Source organism: Lytechinus pictus, unplaced genomic scaffold (assembly GCF_037042905.1).
Source record: "Lytechinus pictus isolate F3 Inbred unplaced genomic scaffold, Lp3.0 scaffold_22, whole genome shotgun sequence".
NCBI classification, from domain to species: Eukaryota; Metazoa; Echinodermata; class Echinoidea; order Temnopleuroida; family Toxopneustidae; genus Lytechinus; species Lytechinus pictus.
The window spans coordinates 1,746,373-1,767,519 of NW_026974142.1; the positions used below are offsets into that span (position 1 = coordinate 1,746,373).

The following is a 21,147-nucleotide window of genomic DNA, read 5'->3' on the forward strand; positions in this document are numbered from 1 at the left end:
TATAGCACAAAAGTGCAAAGTCTTTTTTCCAGACCTGGTTAATTCCAAAATTGTAATATAAGTCAAAAGTCTTTTTTCGAGACCCTGTTGTTTCAAAAATTATAATATAAGTCCAAAGTCTTTTTTTCCAGACCCAGTTGTTTAAAAAATTATAATATAAGTCCAAAGTCTTTTTTTCCAGACCCGGTTATTTAAAAAATTATAATATAAGTCCAAACTAAGATAGGATAATGATATTCCAGTGGAATAAAAATGGAAATCGAGTTTAGTCTTTTCTCCAGACCCAGTTAATTAAAACTGGTGGAATTGATGTCTTTGTTGTTGTTTTAACTTATACGGCGCAAATTTAAAATATATGCGCTAAGAGTAAATTGAGAATCAAGCGTAGTCTTTTCTCCAGACCCACTTATTTAAAAATAAAAATAAAAACCATATAGTAATGCATTCATATAGCACAAAAGTGCAAAGTCTTTTTTCCAGACCCGGTTAATTCAAATATTATAATATAAGTCCAAAGTCTTTTTTCCAGACACGGTAGTTTCAAAAATCATAATATAAGCCTTAAGACTTTTTCCAGACCCGGTTATTTCAAAAATTATAATATAAGTCCAAACTAAGATACGATAATGATATTCCAGTGGAATAAAAATGAAAATCGAGCTTAGTCTTTTTACCAGACCCAGTTAATTAAAACTGGTGGAATTGATGTCTTTGTTGTTGTTTTAACTTATACGGCGCGTATTGAGAATATATGCTTTAAGAGTAAATTGAGAATCAAGTGTAGTCTTTTCTCCAGACCAAGTTATTTAAAACTAAAAACTAAAACCTTATAGTAATGCATTCATATAGCACAAAAGTGCAAAGTCTTTTTTCCAGACCCGGTTAATTAAAATATTATAATATAGGTCCAAAGTCTTTTTTTCCAGACCCGGTAATTTCAAAAATCATAATATAAGCCTTAAGACTTTTTCCAGACCCGGTTATTTCAAAAATTATAATATAAGTCCAAACTAAGATACGATAATGATATTCCAGTGGAATAAAAATGAAAATCGAGCTTAGTCTTTTCTCCAAACCCTGTTATTCCAAAATTATAAATATAACAATACAACAACAAAAACAGTATAAAGACCCCATTAGCGTAGTCTTTCAGCCAGACCTAGTAATTTTTTTTCTTCAAAATAACGCTAATAATATTAATACAAAAAACCTTCAACCTGAGAACCTGTTTTAAAAAGAGGTTTCGAGCGTTGTCTTTATTCCAGACCTAATCATTAAAAAAATTACGAAAACAAATCCTCTAACGTAAGACCGTATCATATTATTATTCTTGTGAAATAACACAATTTTTTAAACGTACTCTTTCCTCCAGACCCGGTTATTTAAAAAATGAAATGAAAAAACTTCAAAGCTAAGACCAATCTTCAAAAGTTAGCCCAGTAAAAAAATATGTCTTTATAATACTAAGACCCCTACAAAACATTGTAATAATGCATGGGTAAAGCAAACATCCTTTCTCCAGACTTGGTTATTATTTGAAAAAATAAAATAGTTTTTACAAATATTCTAAAACGAATACCCAATAATCTTATAACTGTTTGAATAACATGAAGATCGATTGTAGACTTTCCTCCAGACACACTTATTTCAAGAATAAAAAAGCAATAAAACCCAACCCCCAACAACGAATCTAGGAACCAACAATCCTCCAAATTAAGACCATGTGGAAAGGCTTATTTTGTTCCGACTCGGAGTCCTCGTATAAGACACAGTAGAAGTCCGGATCTATTCTAAGTTAGTTGAGCCACATGGCTGATTTGCTTGTTTGTTATGTTAAAACAGTAGTCGAGTACATTTTATTTTAAGGCACTTAATTGCCGGCTTAAAACGAAACTCGAATTTCAATTTCATTTTATTTTCCCTGCATGTCTGTCCCATTGAAGACACCGTTTAAAAAAAATCGCACCGAAATAAAAAAAAATCGCCAAAAATTCTAAACGCGAGTGATTACGAACCCGCACGCGACGCGAGTGATTATAAACTGCCTGTGGAAAAGCACATGTTTAGAGCGTTGTCTTTATTCCAGAACCAGTAATTTATAAAATAATTTAAACAATCTTATAAACATAATACTTTGTCATATCCTTATTATTGTGGAATAACTCGAGTATTATGCTTAGTCTTTTATCTAGAGCCGGTTATTTAAACGATAAACAAATATTGAAAAAAAATCAAAGCTAAGACCAATCTTCAAAATTAAACCCAGTTAAAATGCTTGGGTTTAGAGTGTTATCTTTATCCCACACCCAGTTCTTTAAAAAATACAAATTAAGCGAAATATTAATCTTAAAACTTAGACCCCAGCATCTTCTAAACTATAAAAAACCTTGTGATAACGCATACCACAAAAAAAGACAAATTAATCATAGGCGTAAATATTCATATCTGAATGATACGCGCCTTAAAACCCAAGATAACAACAACAACAACAACCACAACGTTATTCTACATCAATGATATTGTGAGGTCTTTGTTAATATAGTTTGTTTTTATTGTTTCTTATAATTTCCTATTTTGAAATAACTGGGTCTGGAGCAAAGACTACACCATATTTCCATGCTATTCAATGTTGATAGGATTGCAGGGTCTTTGTTTTGTTGTTGCGTTTTTAATGAATTTTATAACTGGGTCTGGAGGAAAGACTACGCTATATTTCCATGTTATTTAAAATTCATAAGGTATTGGGGGTCTTTGTTACTTGTTGACTCTTAAAAAATGATTTGTAATTTTGAAATAAGTGGGTCTGGAGGGAAGACTACGCTATATTTCCATGTTAATCAACATCAATAAAATTGTGGGGCCTTTGTTTTATTATTATTATATATCTTTTTATGATTTGTTATTTTAAAATAACTGGGTCATGAAGAAAGACTAGGTTATATTTTAAAGTTATTCAACATCAATGAGATTGTGGGGTCTTTGTTAATATTGTTCTATGATTTGCTATTTTGAAATAACCGGGGTTGGAACAAAGACTACACCATATTTCGATGCTATTCAATGTTGAAAAGATTGCGGCGTCTGTTTTCGGTTGTTGTTGTTTTGTTTTTGAATGGTTATTTTATAACTGGGTGTGGAGGAAAGACTATGCTATATTTACATTTTGTTTAACATTAACAAGATCGTGGGGTCTTTGTTTTTTTTTATTATTATTTATCATTTTGTATTTGCTATTTGAAATATTTGGGTCTGGAGGAAAGACTACGCTAAACTTCTATGTTATTCAACATTAAGAAGAATTGATTTTGGGATCTTTATTTGGAAGATTGTTTAAATGTTTTATATAACCAGGTCTGGGGAAAAAAGACTGACTTTGCGCTATATGAACGCATTACTATAGGGTTTCAGTTTAAAACAGATTCGCCAAAAATCCCTTCAAATTTATAACATTTGTGGGTAAAGTCATTATGACATTTGTGGGCGATCAAAAATTATTACATTTGTGGGTAGAGTGCATTATTACATTTGTGGGTGAAATTATTACATTTGTGCGCAAAGGGTTTTAGTTTTTAGTTTCTAGCTACCGGGTCTGGAGAAAAGACTATGCTTGATTCTCAATTTACTCTGAGCGCATATATTCAAAATACGCGCCGTATAAGTTAAAATAACAACAAAGACATTTATTCCACCAGTTTTAATTAACTGGGTCTGGAGAAAAGACTAAGCTCGATTATCATTTTTATTCCACTGGAATATCATTATCGTATCTTAGTTTGGACTTATATTATAACTTTTTTAATAACTGGGTCTGGAAAAAAGACTTTGTTTTTTCTTTTTTTATACTTTTTGAAACAACCGGGTCTTGAAAAAAGACTTTGGACTTTATTATTATTTTTTAAACAACCGGGTCTGGAAAAAGACTTTGGACTTATATTATAATTTTGGAATTAACCGGGTCTGGAAAAAAGACTTTGCACTTTTGTGCTATATGAACGTATTACTATAGGATTTTAGTTTAGAACGGATTTGCCAAAAATCCCTTCAAATTTATTACATTTGTGGGTAAAGTCATTATTACATTTGTGGGCGATCAACAATTATTACATTTGGGGGTAAAGTGCATTATTACATTTGTGGGTGAAATTATTACATTTGTGGGTAAAGTGTTATTACATTTGTGGGCGTTATTACATTTGTGGGTAAAGTGTTATTACATTTGTGGGCGTTATTACATTTGTGGGCGATTATTATATTGTTGGTGTAACAGGGGCTCTTTTGATTTATTATATGTTTTATTCTTAATGTATAATGATAAAGGGGAGAAACATGGCTTGTTAATTCCGTATTTAAAAAAAATCTTATTCTTATAGAGATTGAATTCAATAATAGCATTGCTTTATTCTTTGTTGCTTTTTATCTTAATTTTCATTTTGTGATTGGAATGATAAAAGGACGAGGCGGGGCTTCTTGGTTGTTTATTTGTTTTCTAATTTATTTTAATTTAGTGACTAAAATGGTAAAGGGGGGGGGGGGGGGGGTAGGCAGATTTTTGTTTTCTTAGCTTTATATATTTAGTGATTAAAATGTTTAATGATTTTCATTTTAGTGATCAAAATGGTTGGTATAAGGGATGGTAGACATGGGTTTTTTTTACCGTTTCATTTATTTTATTTTTTTTTCTTAGTGATTGAAATAAAATAAAATTATTATATACATGTAGTCATGTATATTATTTGTTTTATATTTTTTTCTTCTTAAAATTGCAATTAGCCAAAGTACCTGCTCCTGCCCGCCCGCCTTCTATCGTCTTTCATTCTACTTAGTGCACTGCACTCCTCTGTTCCTCCTGTCTTCTCCCCCTCACCTCCCCCTCTCTTATAATATTATATAACGTAATATTTTCGCACATGATCCATCAGTTACGTTTTTGTCAAGTGCACAAAAATTGTTTGTATTTATTTTTAAACAAAATTATTATTACGACTCAATATCTATTTCTTGTAATTTTGTAATGTAACTAAGATAGGGGCTTGCCTCTTGAACAAGCTTTGCCTTTTTTCGGCAAGTCCCTCCGTTTTACTGTTAAATACAAATGTCATTTGAAATAACTTTATTTACTGAATTGTGTTCCTTAAATCTATGATTATGTTAGATATATATATATTATATTTTGTCTTGTAGTATTTTCGACCTTGTTATGTTATGTTTATCATGTTATGTACAATTGTGAAACGGAAATGAATAAATCAAATAAAATCAAATCAAATAAAATTTATATTAAAGTTATGAAGCCAAAATATTAATATACTACCATTAGTTTTAATGTATGATATAGTGAATTAATTATTTACAATACTGTTATGGAACAAAAGTGTCCATCAGGCGGTAAATTTATCTCTTGTGTTGTTTTTTTGCTAGGGCGGGGGCATTTATGGTTTGGATTATGCCCATCCCCACTAAAACTGTATTTAATACATGTGAATCTGCTTTTTCAGTCGATCAGTTGATCAGTTGTTTATCATATTTATTATCGTTTTGAAAATGTCATTGGACACACTTTGATTTATTATTCATATATTTTGTAGCAACAGACCCCTCTCTTACTAAGAATACTTTTGTTTAAGATTATTATTGTTTGATATAAAGTTTATATATATGTTTTATTCTTGTGGATGTTACCTTATCAGTCAAGGTCGGGGAGGAAAGCCAGCGGGCTATAGTAATTTCTTTCTCAGGCAACTTGGACTTGTACTGTCAACATCCCTGTTCATGTTGTCATTGTAGCTTTGTAGGCCCTATATTCTCATGTAAACTGATTAATTGTAAACTTTTTTGTTGAAATGCCGAATAAAATAATGATAAAGAAGAAGAAGAAAAGGATTGAAGAAGAAGAAAAAGAAGAAAAAGAAGAAGAAGAAAGAAGAGTAAAAAGAAAAGAAAGTAGAATATAACAAAAAAGCAGAAGAAAGGGGAATAAAACTGAGACCTCCATTAAAGGACAAGTCCACCCCAACACAATACTGATTTAAATAGAAGGAGAAAAATCAAACAAGCATAACACTGAACATTTCATCAAAATCGGATGTAAAATAAGAAAGTTATGACCTTTTAAAGTTTCGCTTAATTTCACAAAACAGTTATATGCACACCCTGTTCGGTATGCAAATGAGGGAACTGATGGCATCACCCACTCACTATTTCTTTTGTATTCTATTTTATGAAATATGAAATATTTGGATTTTCTCGTCACTGTCATGTGAAATAAAGTTTAATTCCTCCCTGAACACATGGAATTTCATTATTTTAGCATTTTTTGGTTCAAGCAAGGGGTCCTAATTGTCAAATTCGTAAAAATTGAAATATTGTATAATTCAAACAATAAAAAACAAAAGAAATAGTGAGTGAGTGTCATCATCGACTCTCTCATTTGCATATCACTGAGTTGAGCATATAACTATTTTGTGAAAAATAAGCGGAACTTTAAAATGTCATAACTTTTATATTTTACATCCGATTTTGATGAGGTTTTCAGCGTTATTCATGTTTGATTTTTCTCTTTCTATTCAAGTCAGCTTTTTGTTGGGGTGGAGTTGTCCTTTAATGGAAGTCTCAGTTTTATTTCCCTTTCTTCTGCTTTTTCGTTATCTTCTACTTCCTCTTCTTTTTTCTCTGCATTCTTCTTCTTCGCCTTCTTCTTTTTCTTCTTCAATCCTTTTCTTCTTCTTCTTTATCATCATTTTATTCGGCATTAAAAAATTACAATTAATCAGTTTACATGAGAATGTAGGGCCAACATAGCTTCAATGACAAAATGAACAGGGATGTTTACAGTACAAAAGTCCAACATGTTTTTTTTACATCTATCTCCATTTTGAATATTTTCACCTATCAGGATTCTGCACAACGTCAAGGATATTGGTGTAAGAAATGTTCATCTTCCAGCCCCTCCCCCCTTTCCCACTCTTTTATCTTTTTAATTCTCTATCCCCTACTCTTTACCAAATTCTCTTTCTTTTTCACTTTCTTCTCCTTTTCTTCTTCACCAGTTTAGAACTCACTCTTGTTTTTTATCAGTTTTTGCTTCTCAATTTCTCTTCGACGTCATCCCCCTCTTTTATTTATATATGCATGTCCACTCCTTGCATTTCTCTCCTTCATGCAGTATTCCCTTTTCATCTTTCGACTAATCTCCCTTCTCTCTTTTCTTTTAATATTCAGCCTCCATTGCCTTTCCGTATATAGGCCTACTCTACTCGTTTCTTTTCCATTTCTTCCATTTATATATTTGTTTACTCCCTTGCAAATACCATGCAAGAAAGAGAAGGTAGCAAGAAATCCTTCCCTGACTCTGGCCGAGCTGAGCTGATATCCGTGTAGATCTATTATGTCAATCCCACGTGCACAATGCATGCACACAGCTGATAACACGTTCAAAACGTAAACAACGTTGCACTGTTGTTCGGCGCGGCGAGATTGACAAGTAACTTATGCATATTTATGAAGCACTCGTCCGTTGACCTTTGACCTCTGACGTCACCGCTGAGCAACTGGTCTAGACGATTTTTCCTCGGAGTTCAGGTTCTCAGTTTTGCGCGCACACTCGTCTGGGCGTACGCACGGGATAGTACGTATATATCGGTGAAAATAGATTCGATTAAAGTGGATTAGAGTGGATTTGGCGTGATATAAGTCTAACTATTATTATTATTATTATTCTCCTATTAATACAGTAGGCAAAATACGAAATAGAGGTTGTGTGAATTCGGCAAGCCCTGAGGTGGTAGGCTTCAATGGCTTATTAAACAGGTGGTCTAATATCACTTGGTCTAACCATCAGATAGGCTAACAACATTTGGGCTAAACCCACTTAGTCCAATTCTCTTTTGGTCTAATGACCACTTGGTCTAATTAGTCTAATGACCACTTGGTCTAGTAGCCAATTGGTCTAATGACCACTTGGTCTAATAGCCAATAGATCTAATGACAACTTGGTCTAATAGCCACTTGGTCTAATGCCCAGTTGGGTTAATCGTTAATTTTGGCCCAATTTTCATTTGGTCTAATTGCCATTTCGTCTAATGTATTTTATTGTCACTTGGTCTAATTGCATTTGGTCTAATACCGCTTCGTCTAATAGTGGGTTGGTCTAATACTAGTTGGTCTAATACCAGCTGGTCTAATCCTCATTTGGTCCATAATTCATTTGGTCTTTATTGCCGTTGGTCTAATCCTAACTTGGTCCATTATTCAGTTGGTCTAATGTGCAGTTGGTCTAATTTCCGTTTTGGCTAATTTCCACTTGGTCTAATGTCCACTTCGGCTAATTTCAACTTTGTCTAATTTCCAGATAGTCTAACATTCATTTCGTCTACATGCCACTTGGTCTAATTTGTAAAGTTTGCATGTTGACTCTTTTTCAATTTTCTGGCGAAATGTTTGAAGTTACGTCGGTATCGAATCTTCACACGCGCGCCCCTCGATATTGGAGTACAGTTAGAGTTACGTATATTTCCATCCCCAAATTTTGAAAATATAGGGAGTTTCAAAACCCTGTGCGGATGACAAAAAAATATTGGGGGATTTTTCGTCTGTTTCAGGGGGTTTTTAAAGGTTTTGATAAAACAATAAAATTTGCTATTTTTATGTGAAATAACGCTAATATACGATCATAGAGGTGAAAAATATATGATTTTTATTTATCCACCTCCTTGTATACGATCTACTGTATATATTCAACGGCTGGCTTAACCCAACCAGGGTTCCCAGCTTTTCGAGAAACAAAAATCCTTGAATTTCGTCTAATGCAGTTTTATAATTCCCTGTTAGTTACTAAAACCCATTCCCAGTTTTTCATGTTTTCTAAGCTGTTGCAGTGAATTACATGAATTATTATCATTTTTATACAAGTATATATGCATATTATTATGTTTAAGTATATGTACCAGTAGGCCTATACTTGTTTCCTGACTTGAAAAAATTCCAAAAAAATCCCTGGTTTCCTTAATTTCCCCGATGGGCTGGGAACCCTTGCCAATCCATTTTAAGATGGAGGCGAAGAAGTAAAAAAACAGAATGAGAAAATAATAGGATGACTGACTACTCCCTTACAAAAAATTCATGTAGTACTCTGTGATATGTACTGCAGGAAGTATCGCAGGAAAGTACTACAGGAATTACGTGCACGTAATTTGGGACGGTATCACAGAACTGTCCTGTGATACTTCCTGTGGTAATAACCGCATAAGTATGGCAAGAAGTATGACAGGACATGATCACCACAACCACTACAACCGCTACAACCACTACCACACTACTACTAGTACTACAGGACACTATCACAGGAATATCACAGGATAGTATCACATGCATGACGAAAACCTTTCATTTGAGAACACTATACCCCAGTTTCCCTCAATCAATTCTCTTCTCCAAGTACGACAAACCATAACTGCCCCAAGCAAGCAATTTAAGTATCAAAACACCTGTTTCTTGACCTCGGTCCGAAGATAACACAACATCTCGTGCAAAGCATGCCGTCATTTTAATTCACTTACTTTCCTTATTTCGAGGTCGATTTTCTTCGTTCGAAATTGAAAATGGACTAACATTGGATTTCTGAATACAATATGCCTTTGAAAGCGTGATTAAATATCAAATGCAATAATTTCATTCCGAAGGTCCTACTACAGGCAGAGAAGTCTTACGTAATAGCACAGCTGGTGTTTATCATTTCTTCCTTGGCTCAACGCTCATAATCTGGCCTGTGGAGGTAAAATTAGGGCCGTCTGCACCATCCCGAGTTTTCAAATTAGCGCGCTATTTCTGATCCGGCAAATTATCCCGATCTGAAAAATCTCGAGATAGTTTGCAGTGGAGACGCAATTATCGCGCTAGTTCGTAGGATTAATCTCGAGATTGCAATCCCAAGTCAACTCGGGTTTATTTGCAAAATAGCGCGCTATTTTACGAATTATCCCGCTAATTCGTAGGTGCAGACGCACTCGAGATTGGACTCGGGGTAATTTATTCATGACGTCAGTCCATAATGCAATTCGCGTTCCACTTCCGCCTTGGTCAAAACATAAACACGTGCGAAAGTCAACTTTATACATGCGAATAGATATTATCGCGAAAAGCGTTCATCAATTGCCTAATCAGCAACGATGGTGTCCCACCAGTGAATGGATTTTGGGAGAGTCGACCAGACCGAAGGGGGAGGCGCTCATCGACGATGGTCATATTCAATAACAACACTGACAGCAGTGTCGTCTTATTCCTTCGCAAAATGTGAGCAAATAGCATTTATTTCCTCCTTCTCTCCCTCTCCCCCCCCCCCCCCTCTGTCGTTGCCTCCTACTCCGCCATCATATTTAACGAAGAATACATGACTTCTTCACTCGCTGAGCTGAGAGGATTGTTGCATAACACCGGTCGAATTCGGCGAAAGTGCTAGTGAAAGGAGTACAGCTTGCATATCGCGGGAAGTTATTCAAAAGCGCGGGCCGTTGAAACTCCAAGATCCGAAAGTGCGCATGCTCGGAATATAGAGCTTGTTGCCTCGCTCGAGCAGGAATCGCTCTTCTTGCGATGGTGGAGACGGGGTTTTTTGAATCTCGAGATTAATCGCGAAGTGGGCCGATCGGGCTAAAATCTCGAGATTGAGCAAACTCGGGATGGTGCAGCACCGCCTATTGAGACAGCGGGGATTACCTGGCCTAGCGGGGTTGATCAGGCGGGTGTTTCATAAAGCTGTTTGTAAATAAAGAGCGACTGGTGATCCTGTCTTGTGGTAAATGGTACACACCATTGGCGATGATTTAGCGTGCGAGAAAGGATCACCAGTCGTTCTTAAAGTCGCTCTTAACTTGGGCTTGGAAATGATTTTTGGATTTACAAACGCAAAATGGGGTATAGAACCGCAGTTTGCAATCTGAACTGCGGTCTTTCTCCAAACGGGGGTTTGACGTAATGTATAGTATCACAGGACAGTATGACAGGACAGTACGACAGGAATTCCGCAGACCAGTATCACAGGGAAGTACTACAGGACAGTATCGTAGGACAGTACTACAGGAATACCAGACCAGTATCGCAGGACAGTACTACAGGAATACCGCAGGCTTCTGGTACTGTGTCCTGTAGTACTGTCCTGTGATACTGGGCTGGTATTCCTGTAGTACTGTCCTGTGATCCTGGTCTGGTATTCCTGTAGTACTGTCCTGTGATACTGGTCTGGTATTCCTGTAGTACTGTCCTGTGGTGATGGATAGTATCACAGGACAGTATGACAGGACAGTACTATAGGAATTATGCAGACCTGTATCACAGGAAAGTACTACAGAACAGTACTACAGGACAATATCACAGGACACTTCTACAAGAATATTACAGGGCAGTACTGCAGGAATACCAAGAGACCTTACCGCAGGACAATTCCTGCAGTACTGGCCTGTGGTATTCCTGTGATACTGTCCTTTGATATCTTGTGTGGCATTATTGGTCTCATCCTGCAGCCTTCTTGTGATACTTTACTGTGGTAATCCTGCAGGGGTTTTCTTGTTGATTTCCTGTTACAATTCTATGGTATTATCCTGTAGTAGTCTGTGCGATTTTCTCACGACACCGTCCTGCACTGGTTTGCTAGGCGTAGTAGTTTGTAAGAATTTCCTGTGATCCAGCACAACAACTTTGACATCTTGACTAATGAAAAGAGGGGTGAAAAAAAACCCACAAATTTGCAAAGACATTAAGAGCATATTTACATACCTTTATTATGTATGAGTTGTACTATGCACAGTATAAAACATCTTTGATATTATAAATGACTGCTAGAATAATGCAGTAACATTTCATCTTTGGGATACATGTAGTACATGTACAAAGATTTATATCCACCAACATTGAGATGCCACATGAATTACCTTCACTATTCATACATTGCTGCCATTTTGAGATCACTTAAAGAAAGCTAGATTCGACCCAGAATCCTTCCCTCTAACACAACAATAAGCAAGTATTATTAATACCTCGGTCACATTCGCTGACCGGTCGCCTTACGGCGAGACAAAATCAGCAGTTTTAGGTATTCCTGTACAAACCACCTACGTGTAGCTGGTAGTAGCTGGTACAAGGATGATTAAAACGGCTAATTTTGACTCGCCGTAAGGCCACCAGCCGGCGAATGTAACCAAGGCTTAACCAGTATTATGGTTGTAAAAAAAACCTGTACTAGCTGAGCAATTGCATTTCCCCCTTTTTGTCAACACCCAATTGGCTTAATACTAAAAGCAGAACATCCTTTACTCAACCATGTTATGAAACAATGGATAACCACTTGTGCATGTACAGATAATGCATGGTGCACATACAGTAAGGGATGAAATTATGATGTGTTGATCACCAGTATAAATTTAAAGTACATGAACGTAATTATAATCACTTCATTTTGCTCAGAATTCACTTAAGTCCATAAATAATGAAATATATTTTTGAGTGAATTTCACATGATTTAGAATGTTCACCATAGGTTAGAAAAAATATCAACATAAGATTACTTTGCCGAAATGTAGATCAAATCTATTGAGACATTAATCTTTTTGACATTGAATAGGCATATCATTGTTTTGCACAGTCTTCTTGTCTAAGAATTGCTCCAACTACGGATTGAAGGGTTATATATGAATGTAAGCATGAGCCAATCATAAACACGAAATTGCGGCATGTAATTTGATTTGCTTCATGTCATAATTAATAACTAAATGACGTTCAATACTTGATGTTGCTACATAAAATAAATAAGGTCATGTGGCAACGTGAATTCATACCTACTCGAGTCATTTAGTAATTTCAATTAGTATATGACTTAAACAATTATGACATATAGCTCAAAATTGACTTGAATAATTATGACCAATTTGATTGACCTCAATTATTTGAAGTAGCAACATCAATTATTTAACATAAGCACGCTCAATCGTCGTGGAGTAATTCTTCTTTAGGTCATGTTACTATTCGAATTGGAACATGTCATTGTTTAGGTCATGCAGCAATTCAAATTACTTGCTCAAGTAAACAATTACAATTGTAATATCACGCAAAAGGAATTAGCTGTACATGACATAATTCTGTTTTTGATGGGCTTATGCTTCCATATGTTAAGTAAATAGCTTTAATTCTTAATGATTATCCAAAAATACATATACATAAAATAAACCAATATGAAGAGCATCATATCCAAAGTGATCACCAGTTCACCCAATGTTACAGTACAAAAATAAAAAGCTGATTTTCTTATGTACTTTCACACACGTTATACATGTGCATTGTATGTCACTTGACCCTGGCAGACAATAGAATTGACAAGCAGTGAGTCCTACATGTACATGTAGCTGCCTGGTTTGCATTCTTTAATTTTATATAAATTTCAATCATGGCCATGTGCTGTTTATACACTAAATGGAGGGATCTTGTCATGATGTTAAGTCAATTAAAAACTGAATAAAATCCCAATTATCCTGAATAGGCTAGCCCCCTAGCAATGGACATTGTAATCTTGTTTTCTTTTACCGTTCATTCTTTTTGAAAATTTTCATACAACTCTTTGGTTTTTTTTTATACTTTATTAACGCTTTTATGATTATAAATGTAATTAAATAATTTGACTTTAATCTTAATAAATGTATATTACTGGTATACTAATTGTGAATTTTTAGCAAGAAACAGCATTTGTGTTGGATTAGTACATAAAAATGTTGCGAAATTCCGGAACGGCATACCCAGGCATCACAAATTTGGTCTCAAAAGATGTGCAAGACTTGAAAGTAAAAAGGCAGCTAACAGCCTCCCAGTTATTAACCCTTAGTTAAATTGGACCAATTTGACCCCCCCCCTTCCAAAAATTTTGCGAACATGCTGTCGCACAATTTTTTAAAACATGCCTCTTTCTAGTCTTGTGCATCTTTTGAGACCAATCTTGTGTCACCCGGTACGTGGTTCTGAAATAACGTGACATTATGTAAGTACATGTCATACCAACAATTGCTCAAAAACGTGATTTTGTGTACAAAGTCAATGCAAATTGCGCTTTCAACCGAAAATCATGAATGTATTATTGTTGTTGGTTTTACTGGTCTAAATGTATTTATCTTATGCTTTTCATGATCGCAGAAGAGTCCCCAACAAATTTCATTGAAAAAAAACAATGAAAAACAAAAGTAAAAAAACAAAGAAATACCTAATTGCAAAAAACAATATAATACATAGAAAATGAGTTGCTATTGCAATTTTGTTCATGTATACTTGCTAAGAAACCACAAAGAGTTTCCATTCCAAATATCAGAACATTTGGAGCTTTATTTAGGGAGTTAGAGGAAAAAGTATGATTTTGTATTCTAATTACGCATAAATTAGTATTATCACTTAATAACAATTTGCGTGAAATAATTTAAAATTTAATTTTGTAAATTATGTCCTAGACAACCCATGTGCCAATCTTCGACGCGATTGTGCGGTCGAAATTTCAAGGGAGGGGGGGGGGGAGCCCCCCCCCCCCCCCGGCCATATGAACTCCCAAAATACCCTGGCCTTGATAACATCGACTTTCTGGCTCCTCTTGAGTAGTCACCATTCATTGGACAGCTTGTTTCGACAGCCTCCCTAAGAAGTTTTTATCCACGTCTGTATAGCATGAGGCAGCTTAATCTGTAGAAAAAAAAACACACGTACCATTACGATAACATGAGCAACATTAAAATAAAAGAAATAAGATGTTTTACCACCATCTAGATCTCTTTTCACAAGTACATACCTATCGGAACATGAGGTCCTTGCGGCTATCTCTCTTAGCATATTCTTGCTTATAAAGCAAACTAAGTCGAATATTCAAGAGTGACAAACAATTTATAATGCAAACAAATTGTCATAAGCACATATTTAAACTCTTTAATAAAAAATGAAGAATGAATTTATCTCTCCTAACAAGGATTTTCAAATACACTGTATGCCACTGCGTGAATACAATCTGCTTAATTTTGCAATTATAATATCTACTGAAGTGAATGCCTACATAATCACCTTTTATGAATTCCAACCGTGTCTTGTACATGAACATGTCCTTTTCTGTGTACACCTGTAGTTATTTCCCCACATAATGCTGGACTTGCTGCTCGATCATCCAGAGATCCCTCTTCGAATCTTTAATGAAATGAATTTGAGTGACATAGTAAAATTTTATTTGCAGATTAACGAAAATACATGATGATAAAACTTCTTCATTTCCATATTTCAGTGTTACAATTCAGGTGCAAAGAGTCATATTCTTTAATACTATTAAACATAAAATGAATGAAAACATTAAAAGTAGAGGAGCATTTTAACCTTACTCACAGTCTGTTATTGTCGCTTAAGTCTTTACAATAAGAAGATTGGACACTTTGCCGACATCGCGTAATGCTTTGCATCGATTTACATGTAAAATAGTCTTTGTGCCTAGTCTTTTCTATGTAGTGTCTTTAATATGTAGATAAATCATGCGTCCTTTAGCTAATTAGACGAACAATTTCGGAAATTAAAGACGGATCCATATTTTATCAACCGGAAGAGAAATTAGCGCTTAAATGAAGCTATTTGAAGGATTTTGATATTTAGGGTGAATTGACTTCACATCTTTTCGTAAATTTGTCATATTCATAGAAGGCCGGACTTGATTTCATAAAAACCTCTTTTAAATTTGCGGGATTGCCTACCTTGAGCGAAGTTCGTGCAGGCTCCACTCCACTTCACTATCGCTACACTACGCTCCACCTACCCAAACTTTGAGACCGTGAACTGGATCTGATATTCCGAGTGACAAAAAGTGGGATTTTATGGGGGGGGGTGTAAAATTCATGCAGTATTACGCTCTTTAAAAAATTAAAACTTTCTTACTGCACACAAAGTTTCACTTCTTCTCCATGCCTCTATCCGTCTCAAAATTGGTGATTTAGAGCCAACATCAAGTTCCTCACACGTATCAATATTCAATACATTGCATACGCGTGAGGCCGGTCGGGTCTGAGCTCAGACCAGACCTGGTATCTCGCGCATATTGCATCCGCATGCAATGTTTTGAAATCGGCAGCGAATTATGAATATGTGTGAGGAGCTTCATGTTAGCTCTAAATCACCAATTTTGAGACTGATAAAAGCATGGAAAAGAAATGAAACTTTGTGTAAAGTAAGAATATTAGTTTTCATTCTTTTTAAAAATCAAGATGTTTCATGAATTTTATACTCCCCCCCCCCCCCATAAAATCCCACCTCTGTCACTCGGAATATCAGATCGAGTTCACAGTCTCGAAGTTTGAGTAGGTGGAGCGTAGTGTTGTGTAGCAGTAGTTAAGTGGAGTGGAGCCTGCACAAACTTCGCTCGAGGTAGGGATTGCCATGCAATTGTTGAGATTGTACACAGAGGCACGTAATACACCCATCGGTGCTCTCTTGGAGCCTCTTGGCTTTCCATGTGATGCCACTACCATCTATCATTAAGAAAGAAGTTGACAGGTTGAAGGTTTGGAGGTGTCATAAATATTTACTATTTAGTTAGGTTGTCGTCCCCGATCTGGCATTAATGCAGACTAATGCATATTCGCACCGGCCGATTACCAGCATACCTCATCACCAATGCTTGTTCCCAAATGTCATGACAAGTCTCTCAGTCACATTTCAATTTCAATATACCCAATGCTTTACAAAATATCGTGATCGAGAACGGCTGTATTTCGGCTTCGATCTCGACGTCGTTGATCTAATCCGTAGACATCAGTTTACGCATCGAAATGTGAACCAAGAGACTTGTCATGACATCTGGGAACAAGTATTGGTGACGAGGTATGCTGGTAATCGGCAGATGCGAAACTGCATTAGCGCCGGAAAAGCAGTGGATATATTGACGACGAAATGTGACCGAGAGACTTGTCATGACTAGCCTGGAGGCGTCTGGGGAGTAAATTTTGTTCTACTATACGTAGGCTTAGCACATAAATATTTATTGGCTAATGCAAGTATTTTACAATTTCACGACTATCATCGGCCGAAGTTTTTTTTTTTTTATTGGCACTGCTCATGATATATCTTATACGCGTCTTGTAACTAGGCTACGAACAAAGAAGGAAATATGGTGACAAGATCATCGGTGAGTATCTGCTCATCTTCTTACATGATTTTTCTTAATATTTGTATTTTGTATTTTTCGTGTAATTTTTCGTGTAAAAAAAACTTTATAAGTGCCTAATGGGGGGAAATGAACTTCTTTTCCATTTACAAAATTGTGTGATAAGTTAAATAAATCAAATATTTTGGGGCAACATTGTTTTCTCCAAAAACTCTCCTTCGTGTGGCCCAATGCCTTGCCGTGCCAGGCGTCATGGGGAGTAAGCCTATGTATAGTAGAAATAATTTTACTCCCAGACGCCTCCAGGCTAGTCACACTCACACTAATACGAGGTTAGTATATATACTAACCTCGTACAAGAGACCGTGTTTGACCCTGGATTTGAAGTAGTCGGCAAACATCGCTTCATTGCTGAAGTAATATTTGCCGAAACTCCTTCTCGCTACGCACCGGGGTTCTTTCCGGTAAGTAGCAATACAAAAAAAAAAATTATACATATGATTTTGAAATGATTTCATGATAAAAAGAGCAAATTTCGCTTACCTCGGCCTAGCAAGTGACTTCGTTTGTCTCTTCTACCGAAATACAAGGAAGCCCGTTGGTGGCGCTAATAAACTTCACAACCTTGATTCAGCTCCTCGGTAATTTTATAATTGTGTCTAAATTCTTTGAATGTGCAATTCTTATGATTAATTAACTAATTATGGGCACCAATAAATGAAATACCTTCACAAATATAATTCAAGATTACTATTGGCGATGATAACACTCTTTTGCAATTAATTTAAAACGATGACTAATAAAAAAAAATACACATGCCTGGAACGAAACCAGCAGTACAAGCTTTAACGAACGTCAATAATACGGTATACCAAAGTCTATACAATGAAAAGATTGGACACTTCACGGACTTCGCATAATGCCTTGCGTGGATTTGCGTGTAAAATAGTGTAGGTGCCTAGTCTTTCCCTTGTCGTGTCTTTAATATGAATATAAATCGCGTGCCCTCTTTAGGAGAAAATTGATATCCACGCCAACTAATTTTTATCTCCGTGAAATCTTCACTAAAGATCAAGAAAATATACATATTTTTTTAAAGAAACTTCAAGGAGAAGTCACGGAAGGATCTAAATGATTCGGTTAGTGTCATAGCAGAATGTGAAATACCAGATTATGCGTGATATTTTGTGTGGGCAAAAGCCCAATCTATTTTCAATGTGTCGTGTGTGTCGTGTGAATATGACTGATATTCCTTCGCACGCGAGACGATATGAACCCATGGGTGGGCTAGTCATGACATTAGGGTGTCTGGAGAAAAAAAATATTTTTCTTATTTAAATTCAATATCATATTTTATTTGTGAATTTGAAGAGAAATTACCTTCAGACTGACAGAAATGTAACATTAAAAAAAAAATCCAATTATTGGCTGCAAAAAAGAAGAATGAAATTAGGTAAATTTTTCAGCATTTCTCTGCCATAGACTGTGTAGTTAAGAAATGGACAGACACAAATCCAAATTTTTAGCTTCCGCGAGCTGTTATAAGTTCATTATTAATGCCAAAAACTTGTCCATAAAGAGTCCAATAGAGTTTCTTATGCTCTTTCTGATGGTATGATTTTTATAAAGATTTGGAAACCAGATCACAATAAAAAATTGCGAGAACGTGAAAAAAAAGTGTGCAAAACAGAAATTTCATTTTCCCATAGAAAACGCATGGGGAAATGGCAATCTCAACACACAAACAAATAAGGGTTTGCAATTTAACTCTAAATCCTTATTTCAAATAATCCTATAAACTTGTCCTTACTGTCAAAAGAGGCCCCTGAATTTAATCTTTCCATACATGCCCAACACAAATTAATAATCAATTCAGATCATATTTTTCTAGCAGCCTGAATTTCCCCCAAAAATGTGCCATATTTTCCCCTAAATCTGCCTGTTTTATGCTGACACTTTTCAGTGTGGCTTCAGACACCCTAATGACATGATTTGGGACCAAGTATTGGTGATGAGGTATGCTAGCACTGTAATCGGCGGGTGCGAAACTGTATTAGCGCCTCCGACCCTGCCTTTCTTGGCAAGGAGGGCTTCGTGAAACGGTTAGCGGACAAGTAGCTTACTATATTTGATTTAGTCAAGAAGTTAGAAAGTTACGACGGTGTTGAAAAACGGGCCCCTGACCTGGCTACAATACAAACATGCTCACCGCTGCCATCAATACTAGCCAGCCGTTGGCCGTCCCCGGCCGCGCACACCGCAGATCAGCGCCCACCGCTTATCGGGAACAACGCCAGTGCAGTGGCCGTACGGTATAGATGATAAAAAATTCGAAGAAATGTAAGTGCATGCAGCGCCAAACTACGAAAAAATGGATCTAACTTACTGTTTAGCCTGTTGTGTGAATGTCTTAGAAGTCGTTGTCCAAATCTGATCCATATTCTGTTTGTTTTTGTTAAATTATTGACGGCCTTCTTCATCAAGCTTCAGGTTCAGCTGAGTAGTTACGAAATTTTTTTTTTTCAAATGGCGGAACCAGAAACACGTGTACGCGTGCAAAATACTAGTTATAGCCGCAATCCGTGCGTTTGTATGGGGAGGGGGGGGGGTCTTACTTTTTACTTGGCAACCAGTAAATTTGACTATTTTCGCCATCATATCATATTATTAACCCTTTGCGTGCGACGGGCTTCCACAGAAGCCCAGCGAGTCGTTCACTTAGCTACGACGGGCTTCTACAGAAGCCGAGAAATGTTTGGTTTAATTCAATTAAGTTTTTCAGCTTTTTCGTAATTGTTATGTACTAAAACCTCTGCCACTATTTCCTTCATAAAACTATTTCGATAACAGATTGAAAAAAATATACAGCTACGTGGGGAAAAATCCCGAAAATAGCAAATCATTTCAACTTTACCCGAATTTTTCGTTGGAGTCGGACGGGGAGGATAAATTTTGTGACGAACACGTACGCGCGCGCATAAGGCCTGATCACGTGATTTGTTCTGATCACATGATTTGATCCATATCGTTGTTCTGATAGATATACGCTAACATCTTTTCTGCAAGATCGTCATGTAATAAGCTACGCGTTTATTCACCATTTTCGTCTTATTTGTTTAATCAAGAAGATATCACTCTAGATAGAATGATATCTCCTTGGTTTCATCGATCGATGAATCGATTTCAGAAAAGCAAAAAGCTTGTAATTTCTTAGTACTTTGAGCTGATCTCGGTGCACTTTTGAACTTTTTCCCTCCCCATCATCCCTCTTCTTTTCATTATTTTGGTCTACTATTCTGAAAAAAGGAGAAAAGAAAGCCGTTTAGCACACCATTCATCTTCAGCTCTTTTCAAAAGGGGAACGTCCATGTAGTTCATGATATCGGCACTACCCGAACAAAAGAATGTCTGGGCGGCCACTCAAACAAATTCCTTCCGAAAAGAGCAGGATACAGATGGTCAACGCCCCGAACAAAAGGAAGATTAGTGTTTATCGGCAGGATGACCCATTGAATACTTTTCGTACTTAGCAATACAAAAAGTTTTTATGAATCCTTTTTTTTCGACCAACATACCGTATCTAAAAAAAAAATGTCTCATTACCGACAACACAGGTGCTTATGACATCCGTCAGTGATTCATATTGCAAAAAGGCGCTTCCCCTGGGTGATGATGCATATAAGGATGAACGAATAATTATTTAGGGAAATTATTGAAAAAATATGTTCAAATGTCAGGGAGGACGAGAGAGAATGAGAGACAGAGATAAAAGGGGGAACAGACAAGTGCGCTTTTGCTAAAATTCCATAAATATCTACTTAAACGAATTACAACATGACTTTATTTTTTGGTTAGATTACTTTAAAAAAAATCCCACAATGTTTGTTTGTTGCAACTCGGTCCTCCGACCCTTGCCAAACTGATGACTTTTTATCATTGTTCTTGCTTGACCCCCCCCCCCCCCCGATGGAAATGTTCTGACCTACACTCTAATATTG

The 21,147-nt window shown here is 36.1% G+C and overlaps 1 long non-coding RNA gene across 1 annotated transcript; it reads right to left on the reverse strand.

Annotated features, from left to right (window-relative positions):
- Nucleotides 1-11,748: 11,748 nt before the first annotated feature.
- LOC135157984 (uncharacterized) lies at nucleotides 11,749-19,622 on the reverse strand. Its single transcript, XR_010296823.1, has 3 exons — nucleotides 19,536-19,622; nucleotides 15,073-15,192; nucleotides 11,749-14,700 (listed from the first exon to the last, which is right to left on the reverse strand). It is a non-coding gene; the product is annotated as an uncharacterized LOC135157984 (long non-coding RNA).
- Between the last annotated feature and the right edge of the window lie 1,525 nt (nucleotides 19,623-21,147).